The 16,790-nt window shown below is 37.6% G+C and overlaps 1 protein-coding gene and 1 long non-coding RNA gene across 2 annotated transcripts in view; both read right to left on the reverse strand.

Annotated features, from left to right (window-relative positions):
* Positions 1–16,790, reverse strand: part of SH3GL2 (SH3 domain containing GRB2 like 2, endophilin A1) — a 90,853-nt gene that overhangs the window by 63,327 nt on the left and 10,736 nt on the right. The gene's annotated exons all lie outside the window — the stretch shown is intronic.
* LOC146763869 (uncharacterized) overlaps positions 1–16,790 on the reverse strand; it is a 60,499-nt gene that overhangs the window by 33,235 nt on the left and 10,474 nt on the right. The window contains exon 2 of the long non-coding RNA XR_014951251.1: positions 1–11,543. This exon is cut by the window's left edge and continues 33,235 nt beyond it. This is a non-coding gene — a long non-coding RNA (uncharacterized LOC146763869). The remainder of the gene's footprint in view (positions 11,544–16,790) is intronic.

Here is a 16,790-nt window from a genome sequence, read left to right on the forward strand (position 1 = left end):
AAGATGATCTGTGAATTAATTTTCAGAGTAGATTACTGACGCTGCACTAAGTGAAAAAAAAACCCTGAATCCTGCCCTCCTACTAGCCCAAAAGTCCAAAATACCACCTCTATTCACATGCTGAGGGGGGTAAAAACTCCAAAATAACCAATCTTTCTTGAAGAAAGTTGCTTGTGTCTGTAAAAGATACATATCCCAAGGTCTATAATTGCCATGCATTTTATCAAATAAAGAACACAAACTGTACTACTATAAAGTGGAAAACCTGTATGGGTCATCATCTTCTCAATTCTCCTCTGGCTATGGTTGTAATTAAGATGAAACATAAATCAGAATCTCAGAAAATAAGAAGGGAAAACATCCTTTTGTGGCTCTGATTTATATGCAGGTTAAAAATTTAACAGAGTGGAAGAGTCAGACTTTGCCAATAACTAGAAGTCATCACTAACTGATAATGGAGTGGCATGCAATCCACACAGTTCCTGCTATAAAACATAATTTCAAAATGAAGCACCATTGAGAAATCTAAAATGAAGACCAACCATGGGAAAAATCCTTTCATGAAATTAACAGACAGGAGATTAGGAAGACTACAAAAGCCATTCTAAAGGAATGTTGTTTTAAACTGCATATACTGGAGGCGAGATATGAGACGTTTGGAGAAATGTTTATACATATGGTAGGTTTCACAGACTCAAAATAAAAAAAAAATAAATTCGTACATTTTTAAGTCTAGAAAGTATGCAAAATAATTCTAAAACATGGCTTTCTGGTATTTCCCAAAACTTGTGCTTTCATTTAAAAAATAATAATACAAATTATTTGGAAACAATGTTCCATTTTGATACCAGTTGACACAGAGAACCAGAGAGGGAAGGAAATGGCATCTTTAAGATATCAGTTTTCCAGGAATTTTGCTTTTGCAGAGATTTCTACGTTTATTCTCTTTTCCTTTTTTTTGTTTGTTTGTTTGTTTTTGTTTGGGTTTTTGTAAATAAGCTTTTTTTTTTAAAGTTCAATCCCTAAAAAAAAGCAACCAAAAATTTAAGGACCTCTGAAGAGGACATGTCAAGAAAAGCTCGCAAAATGAGTGGCATATTCATAACACATCAAAATTAGAAGGCAGTTAAATCAACTTTACCTATTTGGCCCAGATTATTAAGCGAAAATTAATTTTTCCAGTACTGCGAGGCACATATCAGAGTTTTGCAATTTCCTTTTCACTGGCATGGATAATCCCCAGGAAGCTTCTGCCGAACACATGCTTATTCCAGAAGCTGCAGCAGTTAAGTAACAATCTAAGACAGCTGGGTTCAATTTAGGTTGTAGATTACTCATACACACAAAAAGATAACCACTGTTAGGCTGGTGAAAGCCACAACTGCTGCCATTACTGAACCCCTTTGCTATGTCCAGCTTTTTTTTTCTATTTAGAATGTTAAGAAAATACTTCTAAAATACTAATATTTTGAGAAAGTGGAGAAAGACATTATTTCATAAACAAATCTGTATCAAAAATAATTACTATTCTGAACACCCACTTTAATCTCTCTTAAGAAGATTAATTAAAAGCATAGAAATTTGACATTCTCAACTTTTGTAGAGCACACCTTGTCTATATGTTACTCTGTAACTGATTGTTATTTCCCATCTAAAAATCTCTGTACGTGGGGAAGAGACTTCATGAAGGAACAATTGTTACAGTCAATGGTATAATTTGTTTTCTTATTTAGTTCAAAAATGTGTTCTGGTAGGAAATGGGTTTACTTGAGACACATCCCAAGCACTATAATCATAATGTATTCTATCAAGTAAAATAGATGCCTCCAATCTTTGTACTTCCATTTTCTAGCTCTCTCAATTTCAATGTCTATCTTGTTCTTTCCTGTGAGAAATCTCAAGTGGTTATACACTGGCTTGCACAAAAGTAGCAGAAGATTCACTGTCATATTTTCAGTGGGTTACTTGAAAAAATCTTTATTCAAAGTACAAGTCCTAGAGTTTACTGAGCCCACCAACTTTTTACAACAATCCTCTGATTTCTGATTTTAGTGAGATTTTTCTTTTGCCATCTGAACACAGCAAGCAAGGCACTAGATTCTGCTGGAAAAATGTGTTCATTGGTTATACATATTGGACCCCAAATATTTGCCACATCAGGAGTCCACTTTAGTGTGTAGGCTTCATCCTATCACAGGTAACTCCTCAGAATATTTTGACACAGCTGAGAAATGAAAAGTATAAAGACTGCTGAAAGATTATCCAACTGGTTTATTGCAGTTTAATTTATTTGTAGAAGATAATTACAAATTCTGGACTGGCTGAATAAAACTACTGCATGGCTAAAGCAACAGTTCATCACAAAAATGTGGCTCCTGTAACTTGATCAAAGCCTAAGTGATGGCACATTTTCTTATATGAACAGAATATTTTCGTGACATCTTGAACTTTTTTAACTTTTCACATTTCCACTGCTCACTCATCTTTTAATTTTTCAAGCAATCTGATAGCTACTTTTGGAATATCTTATTTGTAAATCTTATACCTCCATGCTTGCACATTGATAACTTGTATTCAAAGCATCAATTAATAAGCCAGTACCTTAAGAATCAGAGTCCATGGCAAATTAGAATGTCACTTTAGTGCAGTTATTGTTTGCAAAGTTTCCATATATTCAGGAATGGGAACAGTCTTTTCTGTATTAACTAATTTCTGGTCTGAATCTGAGTATCATTTAAATTACAGGAAAATAATAATTTTTATCACAAATTCTTAATTTTCATATTTTAAGTCTAGTGGCACTTCCCTGGAAACTATGATTTTAACAGCATCTGCATAACAGAAGCTTTTCAACACAGAATTTTCTCTTTCAGACAGAAAGTAGTATATTCATAAGATAATTAAGCTCTTAAAATCAGATCAGAGAAAGCTCACAGGTAAGCCTTCAAAGGTAAGCAATTCATTTCCATTCAAACGCTGTACTTTTCCAATGTACACTAGCATTACAACTATCAAACATTCATCTGTAAAAACCTGATGAAAAGAATTTCTACAAGATCTGAAGGCTTTTGAAACATTACTAATAATCTATAAGTAGCTGCAGGACGGGCCACTGCTCTATCATTGCTCATGGCTGCAATGGAAATAATCCTGGGAGAAATAAATGTTTGCTGCACACAGGTAACTTGCTGACAGTTGGTTAACTGGTAATGTTACAGGAGCAGATTCTCACATTTTTTCATCTTTCACAGTAGTCACATTAGTATTGTGATCTGTGGCTGAAGCATCATTTTCTAGTAAATTAGGAACAGGAGAAATGACTCAAGAGCCAACAGATTTAAAAGGACATTGTTAAGGCTGATACTTGTATTGTCACAGAATCAATTAGGCTGGAATAAACCTCTGACATCTTTGCCCAACCTGTAATTGAACACCATTATCTCAACTAGACCATGGCACTGAATGCTACATTGTTTAAGTCAAGTCTTTCCTTAAACACCCCCAGAGACAGTGACTCCACCATCTCCCTGGGCAGCCCATTCCAATGCTTAATAACTCTTTCTGGGGAGAATGCCCCAGCTAAACTTTCCCTGGTATACCTTAGAACTATATTCTCTTGTCCTGTCACTAATTGCCTGGAAAAACCCCTGAATTGAGGGACCCAAAACTGAACACAGAATTGGAGGTGTGGCCTCACTAGTGCCAAAATTCAGGGGACAATCCCTGCCCTGGTCTTGCTGGCCACACCAGTGCTGGTACAGGCCAGGATGCCATCGGCCTTCCTGGGCACAGCTGGCTCATGTTCAGCTGCTGTCACCAGCACCTTCAAGTCCTTTTCTGCTGGGACACTTTTCAGTCACTCTGGCCCCAGCCTGTGGCACTGCCTGGAGTTGTTGTGGCCAAAAAGCAGAACTCAGTACCTGGCCTTGTTGAATGGCATGCGGTCGGTCTCCAGCCTAAACAGATCCCCTCACAGAGCCTTCCAGCAGATCAACACTTCTGCCCAGCTTGGTGTCATCTGTGAATTTATTGAGGGCACACTCACCCCCCTCATCCAGATCATCAATGAAGATATTAACCAGGCCCAGCACTGATCCCTAGGAAATGCTTCCAGTGCCTGGATGCCAAGTGAATGCCAACTGAACTCGCCACCGCTCTCTTGGCCTGGCTGTCCAGCCTGGCCATCCTAATGAAATGAAGGCTGCACCTGTCCTTTTCCAGGACAGTGCTGTGGGAGATGATGTCAAAGACACTGCTGAAGTCCAGGCAGACAACATCCACAGCCTCCTCCTCATCACCATTACAGTAGTGCCATGTCATAAGATGCTGTATTTGCAAGAAACATATTTCAAAAACTGATTTTTCAAAAGGTATGCAATTATATCACAGTGTGTATCAAGTTGGAGAAAAAGATGTATTGAAAAACATTTCCATATACAAGCTCCTTGCAGAAAAATGTCTTTAAACAATATCCAAACAGTACAATATCATTCCATACCTACTGTTCTCTTTCCACACCTTTCCATTATTCGTTTTCTTTTAATTAAGAGCAAAAGTCTTCTAGGCAGCCTTTGAATACCTTAAGGAAATACTTAAGTTGCCTTAAAAAACAGTGCTTTATGAAGAAAATAAGATATATGAAGTGCAGAAGGAATACAAAGTTCCTAAGTACAATATTAACAATATCTGATTTGAGTTAAGTTTTATTAAATAGATTTTTTTAAACATCAAAGAGCAGTGTTCATAAAGCACAAAGAAAACAGCTTAAAAATCCTATCAGGGTTAAATTTCAATAATGATCTTTAAGTCACCTGTTCAAAAATTCAGGTTTTTACTACTGAATACTGTATTAGCTTTTGGTAACAAAGATGCTCTTAAATATTTAAAAATGGATCTCACCAAGGTACATGGAAGTTTATGAATGGCATAACACTGACAACAACTATTTCATTATATCACCTTTTCACTTTCTATATATGTAGCATTATAGCTTAAAAAAAATGGAAAAAATTACTTATTCCAGATGCCTTGGCTTCTTAAGAATAGTCTTTAGCATCTTTTATAAAGACCATATGAAATGGACGAGCTGTTTCTAAACAAATGGATAAATATGGGCCATGACAATAGAGTTACAGCACAAGCCCTGCACAACCAGCCCAGGACCTACTGAGACCACAGCCTGTGTTTGTGGAGCATTACATAACTGACAGATAAGCCATATAGAGCTTATCATACCCTGTGACTAAATACAATCTTAACATCCTATCACACAAATCAAGAGAATAAAAGTAGCTTGTACTGCTTTGTGAGTTGACAATAAATCAGTTCAGGAGGATGGGGACAAGGCTGCCAACAATGGCTCATGAGACAGAATTTTTCTGATCAGGAAACCTCCTGCACGCAATCTGCTGCCCATGCCTCCCGGGACACTGCATTATGTAACCACTGTAATACTCTTATATCAACTGGAAAAGGCCAGGCACCGTGCCCCCCTTCTCCCTCGGCACTCGTATCTGATGGTAACTGTGTAAGTGGGCACCTGAACCGATGCTGTGCTGAAGTCACCAAGCAGCTCCCAGCTGCCAGGCAATGCAGTGCCACTCACCAGCATCAGCCCCTGCTTCCTGCCGCCTCACCTCACACCAAACACGGTGCTCACAGTGCAAGACACAGGAAATAAATCTTATACAGGCACAGACATTGCAGGCACCAAAGATGTCATCTTTAAAACTTTTCTAACAATGCTGATGTGCTGCTTGACACTCTAAAAATGGCCCAATGTGGGTCTTCAAGAAGTGAGTTTAAAAGATTTCAGCATAGTTGGTGTAACTCCTAGCAGGAGAGAGCATGTTAATTAGTGCTACTGACACAGCCTCAACAGCATATCTGCCTGCCTGGAGATGAGGATGCTGACAAACCCTTTACAGCAGAAATATGTTTAAGTACAGCTCATCAGGAATTGAATGACTTGTGCATCTTAGAAAAACAATGTCAATTTTTTTTCTGTTGTCAGCATCCCAGCTTGAGCCAACCACAAAGAGTACTTTTTTTTTTTTTTTTTGAAGGGATGACCAGAATAATCAGCTCTGATCCTGATAACAATGGCTCCTTCCTATCCTCTATCTCTGCATCATGTAAACTGACAATAAACTCGGTCACGGAGCCTACAGATCCAAGATTAACCTAAACCATCTTGCACCTTTAGTGACAGATGTTCCTGATGGTCAGCCACAACAATAATCACCATTTAAGTAGCAATCAGAGCCATCATTTCTGGCTGAGACTGTAATAAGTCTTTCTGTTTAGATGCATATAAAATTAATTGACCACTCAACATTGAAAAAAAGTGGTATTTTCATTTCAAAAAATTGTTTTGAATGTGGTGTTCATCCATTTATAGCCAAAAATGCAAAGAGAGGAAAAGTATTGCAGAGAATTCCTTTTATCTTAGTGACACCTTGCTGTAACAAGTTTATATGCAAATTCCCAAATGCTTCTGCTTCCAAGCAGGTCAAGAAATAGCAGGGATAAGGACCTATAGATGTTTTCTCTGTAGCCTGAAAATTCCATGTCTGAATGGCAAAGTGTTATTAACTTTCTATGCCTTTGCAAGAGTGTGAGGTTTGAATGGAAAACAATATTGAACACTGACTGTGTCACTGTTTCCCTCAGGGAGCCCCAGTTCACATAGCTGTTCAAAGCACTAGCCACTCTTGTAGTCAGCTCCAGTCTGTTGCAACATTACTGTGTCTAGACCGACTTCCCAAAAAGTGACTTTTCTTCTCTTAGCACATGAAGTTTCCTGCTAATCAATACTTTTTCAGTGCCTCCTCATGACTAGTGTCAAGGGAGTTCAAAGGAAAGATGGAACAGAGAAATTCAAGACAGCAGTTCCTTGAGTGTCCCTCTTTTAGTGGACATTTTAAATGTATCTGAATGGAAAAGGAATGTAAAATAAATAGTGCTCTGCTGCAAGGAAGGCAAAAAAAAACAGACTAAAGACAAACTTCTCCACAGCGAACTTTTCCTTAGGGTGAAATAAATAAAAGCAGCAGCTGAAAGTAAGTGAAACTTATTTGAAGGAGTGGCCACAGGGGAGCAATGTGCTCTGGAACTCCAACATACAGCACATTCTATTCTGGAAACCACAGATTTGATAGGAGTGCCAGAAAAGGCATCACTCCAATGTCATGATGTCTGCACAAGCAAGCAGAAAGGAAAAAAACAGTAGAAGACTCAATTTTCAAATCAGCAATGCTCTGGGGAAGCCTAGAAGAAATGTGATCTTGAAATGTCCCACAGACAGGGATCATTACCATAATGATGACCTTTCAGGTCAGTATTGGCTTTTCTGCTGAATATCTTTTGCAGTGATTTCTCAATTACCAAAGAGAAAAAAATAAAATAAAAATCCCATGTTTATAGTCTTGTCCATAAACCCAACAAATCAATGTATTTTATTTTATCATCTCATATGAAAACTCCTGTGACAATTGTGGTAACTGTTTTAGTCTTTCTCTACCTTTGGACTGCAATAAATCAGAGCTCATTTAACCTTTACTTCACTGATAATTCCTCTATTTGGCATAGTAACTACCTAAATCTTAAGTATGCACACTAAGAAATAGGTATTTTGAATATGAATGAAATGTCAAATGGAATTTGCTATATATAGTTCAATTACAAAGTCATTATTTTTTTTACACTGTTGAACATCTAAAATATCCAGCAAAGTATTTCCATTTATGTCTTAATTAGATATGCCATTCCTACAAAACATAGTTATCTTGAATCTCTCATCCACTTTCTTCAGATTTCCTCTAAAGATTTTTTTCGTTCACATAACAGAGCCTTGAACAACCCCTTTGACAGTGCTTGATTCAGCAGAGTACTCAAAAGAAGTTTACAGTAATTTACCAAATTAAGTTGGATTGGGCCTGTTGCAGACTGTGACTTAGCTGTGCTGTGGCATTTTGATAATGAGCATCACTGACTGTCTCAAGGCTGGTATGTGTCAGAACTTTAGCCATCATCACGTCACAAAGGCACTCTCATCTCACAAAACAAGACTGCTATTGAAAGGCCAATTGTTATTGGACTGTACAGTCAAAACTATTTGTCTATTACCACAGATTACTCATTTCTTAACTAACTGTTTAGTACCATTTCCTAAAGTTACTTGTGTGAGCATTAAGGGGATTATTGTGGTGTGTCAGAAGTTCCTATAAAAACTGCATCCCCATTTCGAAATGCATCAGCATTTTTCCTCCCTCAAAAGACTCCAAAAAGATGCATAAAAATGCATTTTTTAATCCTAGCATTTGTCTCTAGAATGTCTGTGTTGCCCTTTTAGTCAGTTTAGAATGGAAACACAAATTTAAAAGAGGTCTTTCTTCTATTCATATGAGAAAGCTGCTATTTACATGAAAGGGCTCACTCAATATCTCTTTTTTAGTGGAATTAAATCCCCAGTTCTCACATTTGCACAACTAGACAGCACCCCATGAGGTGCTGATAAGGATAATAAATATTGTTATTTAGTTTTAAATGCCAATGAGGCTTCCTTTACCAGCCTTGTCCACTAATCCTCACTGTTGTGCTCATCATTAACCTAGTTTGTCTCCTGACAAGTGTTTTCCAGAGTGATAATTCCATTAAGCCTTCTCCTTCTTTTCTCCCAACAATGATTCTGCTGCCACTTGCATCCCTAATGGTGAGGGGGTCCCTCACTTGAGCATCTGAACCAAAACTGACTTTGCAGATGGCAGCAGCATGAAGACTTCAGGCAAAGGCCCAGATGATAGGGTCCTCTTTGCCACTGTGGAAGGAGAGACAGAATTTTTCAGCAGGTAAGCTTCTTTTCTCTTACAACAATACAGCCCTACTTACTCACAAGTAGGCTGTATCACTGGAGGTCATTCTTGCCTTCAGAGCCTTTCACTTATAAATTACCTCTTCTACTCTAAGAAACTGAAGTTGCTTAAGAAAGAAGAGCAGAAAACCTGAAACAGAAACATTGGCTTACAAACTGCTTGAAACACAAACAGAAACTTCTGCTCCCCGATCAAATTCTTGTATGGATTTTATTCTACATCCTCTAGATCTCTGATAAATGTTACAGTTTATCCATAATTGTCATAAATTTTGTGAAAATTTGTATTTCTTTGCAAAAAGAATACAATCTGCTCCATTCTACAGATGGTGTTAAAACATTACTCCTGTGTCATGGATCAGTTATTAGCAAGAACCATCTCTACAGGACAGATCAGCCAATGGCTCCACCAGAAACAGAAACACTGAATAAGGAACTTAACAGTCAACTTGTATTTCACACAGACATAAAAAAGCATTCTTAATCTCCTGTACATACCTGTGCTTTAAATATACCACAAGATAACAAGGCTTTAATTATTATTCAATTTTCACTTATAGTGAAAGATATCATAAACCTTTCCGTTTCACTTATCTTTTCTGTCAGAAGCACAGTCAGTTGTTCCTATTACAATCACAATAGCTGGCACCATTACTGGATATATTATTTCATGTCCTCACTGAATTTTAGAAGTATTTGGGTTTTGAATATTCTTTAACATATCTGAAGTAGCTTAAGAACCACTCACTGAAGAATTCAAGTTCAAAGAAAATCAATGTGTAGAACTTGAGTTAGAAAAATAATGTATTTTCTTTCCCCAATTATGTAAAATAGCAGTCCTATATGTTGTAATTAATTATAAATTAAAATAAATTAATAATAAAATTAGGATACTAGCAACTTAAAACATCCACATTTTCTGTAGTTTGAATTAAGTTCAAGAAATTGCCTATATATAAATCTTAGATATGTTATGTATAAATACCTATGTCACAAGTTTCTACTCACTTCAATGCTACATCTGTCTTCCTAGCCTTAAATCAAAACCTTAAACCTAAATGAAAAATCTGAAAGGATAACAGAATGTTTCAGAAAGCCTCCTATTTTGTTAGCTGAATCATACCTGAAGACCAGACCATGTACCCTCCAAGAACCTGAAGATCTGTGTTGATCCCCACGACACAGGCTGACAGCAGCCCTCAGCAGCCTCCTTCAGCCTGGTCTCATAACACATTACTCCTTCAGGCTCTTTGGCCAGCATGTGTAACACTGTGTGACCACACTCCTGTTCTTCCTTTTTCACACTCACCATCCAGGCATATGTACACTGCACACTTGCCATAACACAGCTAAGTGTTGGCTGGGAACTGACTTGACACTTGATCTCCAGACCTCTGCCGAAAGAATCCATTCACACAGAAGCAGCAAAGCAATTTCTTCTTCTACAGTCATTTTACTTATAAGAGCTTCATAATGGCTTTAATCCCAGCATGTTTTTAGTAGAGCAGTCACAGTTATTTATCAGTGCCACATGCTAACATTTGCATACTGGTACAGTGACCCTTCATTTGCTAGAGTCTCCCTTTCCCTCTGCAGCTGAACAACACCCTACAAGCAGAGCATCTGCAGCTGTCTGTCTCTCACTGCAGAAAAAAAAAAAAAGTAATACTTTTGTTTTTATAAAACTACTTCATTGGGGTCAAAATATCATCCAGCATAGGTGAGTCATCTCTGCAGTGTTAGACACAGGAAAACGATTCACAGAGTAGAACTAATGAGGTGAGATTTAATGTAAATTTTATAGAGGACTCAAGAAAACTTTATTTAACAGTCTTAAGAATGGCTAAAGAAGTTTCATGCTCTGTTGTGAATATAAATACATAAAACATGTTATGTTATGGACAGGATGTGATATACAGCACTTAATGAAAACATTCATTATGCATGATTAATATACCGTCTCTCACAGTAGCCTGCTGGACAAAATGCTAGGAAAGTCTATAATGTGTTGGGTGAGATTTGACTGATGGGTAGTAAATAACATCACATCAGTCTGGCAGACAGTCACCAGTGGGCTTCATGGGGCTCAGTTCTCAGCCATGCTCTTTGATGTTTTTATTTTAGATTATCTGGATACAGAAATTGAAAGTATGTTACATACTTTGCTGATGTTATCAAAAGAAGAAAATCTGTGAACTTACTCAGAGGTGGAGAGGCCTTACAGAGATATGGATAAAACTAGAGAGGTGGGCAATCATCAGCTACATGAAATTGAACAACAGCAAGTGGTGGATTTTCTACCTGTGATGGGGTAATCCAGGCTATACATACAAGCTGGGAGACAAGAGCCTGGAAAGCAGCCTCATGGAAAAACAAGAGGGAGTTTGGATTGATGGCAAGTTGAATATGAACCAGCAGTGCCCTGCCAGCCAGGAAGACAACTGTGTTCTGGGGTCCCTTCAACACAGCATTGCCAGCTGGGCAAGAGAAATTATTGTCCCTCTTTGTGCTGGTGCAGCCTCACCTCAAGTTCTGTGTGCAGTTCTGGGAGCTCAGTTCAAGGAACATGTCCAGAGGAAGGTGACCAAGGGGGTGAAATATCTTCAGAGAAAGACTTACAAAGATCAGCTGATGTCACTTTACTGTGAAGCTCATTATCCCAATGCCAATGCTGGGAAGAAAAGATCACATATTACACTTAGTCTACAGAGGAATTAATTTGATTATGAAATGTCTGTGATTTTTAAAGTTTGAAATCTTGCAATTTTATTTACTGTTTTCATAAAAGCTTTAGAACTTGGAGGCAAATACTTACTTGAAAATATCTATTTCACAGAGTTTTAAACTAAACATTTAGCCCCTGCACTTTTTGAAAGGTTTAGAATCACGAACACATAAAGTTTCAAATCAAGAACAATGAAAACCCGGTTTGGTGTATTTTTTTAAATCATGCTTTTAATTCAGTCTCTCAGTATAATAATGGCCCACCTCAAGATTTTTAAATGTTCACAGCTGATTACACTATAAATGTAAAAATACTACTGCTTGCCTCATTAAACTACCATGATTTTCTACTTGGATATAAAACATAAAATATTAATTATCACTTCAGAAGGCACTTTCATCCCTCAAATTGAATACTGAAGCTTGAGATTGTACAAAAAGCTTGATGATCCCTTTTCTACCAGTATCCACATCTTCCCTTTTGTTTATGTTTGCAGCACACATATATACAATGGATGCACCATTTTCAGATATTCTGCTCTCATCAGATGGTAACAATGTCTCGTAATTTTCTCTGACGTACCACTTCATCACCTACAGAGGAACTTCAGATTACCAGAGTGGGTGTCCATATCTAAATATCTCCTATGCTGATGTATAAATAATATGGACATATACACAAAATCACCTATCTCCTTTGTCTAAATATTACATTCATATCCCTAATGGCTGCGGCTGCTTGATACATAATCATATACAGATATGTGAATAGGGATGCTCCATAATAATTTCACTGCTAGTTCCACAAGGACAAGTAAACCAGAAGAACAAAAAATGAAGAAGGCTTGCATGTCTACAGGGAGATTCTAATTGGATTCAAGAACTTCAAATTCATCTCCAAATGCAGAAAAGCAAAGACTGACTCATAGGTCTTTCCACAGAGAATGAATATGTGAAATTAGCAGGAAAAATTCAGGTTATGTGGGCAGAAGAAATGCTATAAACCCAAACACATTTGTAGTGTAAAACAGCAAGTAAAAGTAATCTATATGGCTCCTAAGACCTTCACAGTTCCTGAGAGAAGGTGAGGACCAAAAGACAGGAAGAGCAATTGCCACATACACATCACCAGAAGCAGACAAATACTTAGATATCTGAACACAGGCAGAGCTGGGTTAGTCTCAGGGGGACAGCTACTTTTCATGATGTCACTCAAGAAATCAAAATATAAAACTGTGCATACCATGTTAGTGTGTGTATATGTATATGTATATATATATATATATATATATGTATGTATGTATGTATGTTCAGTCTGAAGGAAGTGTATAAAGAAGGTGTCTGTCACTGTCTAGTTTCGTCCTCACAGCAGCAAGGACACAGGTGTATATGTAGCAAGGCTGGGTGTATAAGTAGGATTCCACTGTGATATACCAATCTTTACAGTTATTTGCAGCATCAGCTATAGCAGTCTGAAGGCAAAACAATCTCTGTGTTGTTATTTAGACACATGACCTTGGACCATGCTGTGTGCAACTCTGTTGAACACTCCACCAAAAAAGTACAGCACAGGTTATTCAGATTGTGGTCTACTCCTTGGACAATTCTGTGTTACTGGTTAGTTCATATTGAAGGATGAAGATCACTTGTAATGCTGCTCAGTGGTGTCATTAGGTCCTATGGGAAGAAAAGTTGTAGTAGCCCTAGAAACAAAAATAAACAGAAGGAACAGAGCACTCACAAAGACTGTTTGCATAAGTACAGATAAGAATTCTTTCCGCAGCATGACAGTAAAGTACCCCAATGATGACATTTGCCTTAGAAAGATTTAAAGGAAAGAAACCAGACTATCCACTTTACATGACTGCTCTCTGTAACAAAGAGGGCTTTCTGAAAACTTCAAAAGTCCATGCAGCCTTGGAAGTTTTGCCATGCACATGCCCCTAGCAAGCGAGACTGCAGAGACTATGCAATGACTCTACAGAACCAGACAGATACATAATGACATAAGCAAAGTTATGATTAAATAGGGGGTACACCAATCAGTTTAAATATAGAATGGCTCTCACCCATGTATATTAACAAAAATATAAATTCCTGATTGATTAAAATATTATTCATGAGAAATGGTATTTATTACAATTTATCAAGCTTTTGTGTGAACTTTGGGAAGTGTAGCTCAACAGCCTAGATTTAAAAAAGATTATGAATTATGATCAACTCACTAGCAGTGCTAAAAATTTACCTTTCCAAATACACTCTCTTCATTTAAATCTTTAATTCTTCAAACAAATTAAATAAAAGACCTTAAAAGTAACATAAATATACATCTTTCTCCTACCATCTTCTATCACATAACAAAAAAAGGTTGAGGTGCAAATAAAGAATTTGAAGGTGATTAAAACTCATGGCACGTGGCTCTGATGAAGTGCATTACTTTATTGGAAGTATATGGAAAGATGAGCCTCCAGAAGTCAGGAGGTATCATATTCTTGACTCTTCAGAGGAATGAAGAATCCAGGATCTTCCCACACTCACCTAAAATATTTCAGTTTCTACAATGAGCTTTGCCTACTGAGTGTAGATTAAATTAATCAGATTTTCCAGTCCCACTTATTACTTGATCAACCACAAAACCCCAGCTGTCACGTCAAGGAGAAATCACAGGTCTGTCTTTGTCTGCTGAGCGAGGTTTTAGAAAACGTTATTTCAAACACTGACAGTAAACAGGTATGGCAGTACCATTCCTCACTAGCGCTGTACACTGGGGTAAATTAGCAAGTCAGAAATACTTCAGTGAGACCAGCATCAGCCAAGATCATATACCACTCTAGTCATTGGGTCCTGGCTGAATGAGAGCAATGGTTCAGATCAGAAAATACAAAGAAATACCAAGTGAAAAAAAGCAGAATAAGTAGACATTTGCCTTCAGTGCCACGTTTACAGTAACTACCCTCTTTGGCATACCCGGAGATAATGTATTCACAGTTTCCTGATGAGTTTACAGCTGCTTTTCCACTGTCACAACTTCTGCACGCTGGCAAGACAAAAGTGATGCAAAGCAGGGAGAGGAATTCTGAGCAAAGCTTGCACTGCCAGTACAGATCCCTTGGTTACTACAACCATCTACTACTTATGTCTCGGTGCACAGAAAAAAAGTGGTTAAGCATCCTTCACTTAGGCCAACTATGACCAACATCAAAACTCATGATGGAGCACAGAAGTGGTTCCTTCCCAGCCTCCTGGCTTGCATTATTTAGACCCTGGAGATGTGAATGATCAGTGCTGCAGCAAGGGTACACAGTACCTCAGATTTCCTGAAGATGACACTCCTAGATGGCAAATCAGACCACCAGAGATGACAGGGAGTGTTTCAGGAGTTCCACCCTGGTCTCCTTAAAGTCCTGTGCCTCAGAAAATACAATCAAGCTCTTTAAAATGAGATGAAGGTAAAGAAACCTGCTCTGCCACATCTGTTAATTATTACACAATTTCTTAAAATACAACCCTCTTAGTCTATAAATCTACATGATTTCTGTGTGGATAATGTTACTTTTCTTCTTGCATCTACCCACCCCCTTGCTTGCAAAGGAAGTTAGTAGTAGCCAATCAATTTACTAAATTTAAAACTCAAGTCAACCCATAAGCAGAACAGAGAGCTCTTCACACCTGTCTGAAAAAAAAACCCACTTAAAATATTTGTGTGACATAGAAAAATCTGTCTGGAACTGGAATATTTCCTGCAATTTTCACAAGCTTTTTGCACTGTGTGACTTTCCAATATAGACACTGCCTGAAAAGTTCAGGTCAGCTGCTACATCACCCTGTCTGAAAGAAAGCAAGATCACACACTGTCAAAGATCTGGAACACATTTTAAACTGCAACAGCTCTCAAAGGAGGTAAACTTTAAGAAGATAAAATGGCTCAGAGGAATTGCTGATGGTTCTTTGCAGTATCTGTCATTTCTTTGCTGCTAGGTATTGTTTCCCCCTCAAAACTCTTACGTCTTATAACCACATAGTTACAACAAAACCCTAGGCTTTGCTCTTGCATTACTAATTTTAAAACACCTGGGTTCTGTAATGTCTCCTTAATATTTGGAATTATATGCTGCTAAAAGCTTGCTTAAAAACGATTTCTGAATGCTTAAGATAAATGAGCAAAAATACCCAGATCTGTAGAATTTAGTCTGCAATATGTTTTCTTGCTGCTGAGTAAAGGCATATACCACATGCATTAGTGAATGTCTCATACTAAGAGCAAGGTCATCTCCATCGTACATTTGCATCAAGTCTCTTTTGGAAACAAAATCGTACGAAAATCTTTATAAATCTTGATCATGCACTGCTTGCTTGCAAAACCTGTGATAATACATAAATGCATTCTGCTTTCCTAAACTGCTTTATACACCTTTTAAAATATTACATTAAAGAATTAAGAGCTACACTACATCATTTTATAATTTAGAGCAATAGTTAATGCCAGGACTCTTGCTGTTTAAAAACAAATAAGGTATAAAAAGAAAATCCAACATTTCCAGCCTGCTAACCAAATACATTATTTCAGTAGAGCCAAGGACTCAAAATAATAGAAAAAGTAAATTAATCATTTAAGTCTCAGCTTCTTGATCACCTTGACCAGCTGCAGAGGAAACTAGGCCCACCAAAACTAGGCCTACCAGAAATTCTGCAGATATCAAAGGATGGCACAGAAAAAGAGTAAAAAGACTTTTTTCTGCCCTCCTGGTCACTTTGCACAGAAATGTGGGAAAAGGAATGGTTGCAGAAAAGGACACTGCAGAGCTTTTCTTTTGGTTCAGGTGGGTTGCGGCAGGAAACCAAGTACCTGTAACATACTTTATTTTATCTTTTCCCCTTGCCACTTCCACTTTTCCCTGGGCTTTTCTATCAGATTATGTTTCTCTGCGATATGATAGAACAGAATTCCTATACCTTTCTCACAAGTTTTCTCTGTAGCTTAGAGAAATGACCAGAAATGACTACTACTTTCTTCTTCAATGTATAGGAAGTAACCTCAAATGCAAGACCATGAAAGCAAAAACAGGGCAAGAGCATTTTAAAGCACTCTCATCTCTCACCTGGGAATACTAAGGAGCAAGTTGGCATTATCTCAGACATGGTTATTAATGCTTCTAAAGCCTGAATATTTCACATCTTTAAACCTATAACCACA

Source organism: Lonchura striata, chromosome Z, assembly GCF_050655825.1.
Source record: "Lonchura striata isolate lonStrDom1 chromosome Z, ASM5065582v1, whole genome shotgun sequence".
Lineage (NCBI taxonomy): Eukaryota > Metazoa > Chordata > Aves > Passeriformes > Estrildidae > Lonchura > Lonchura striata.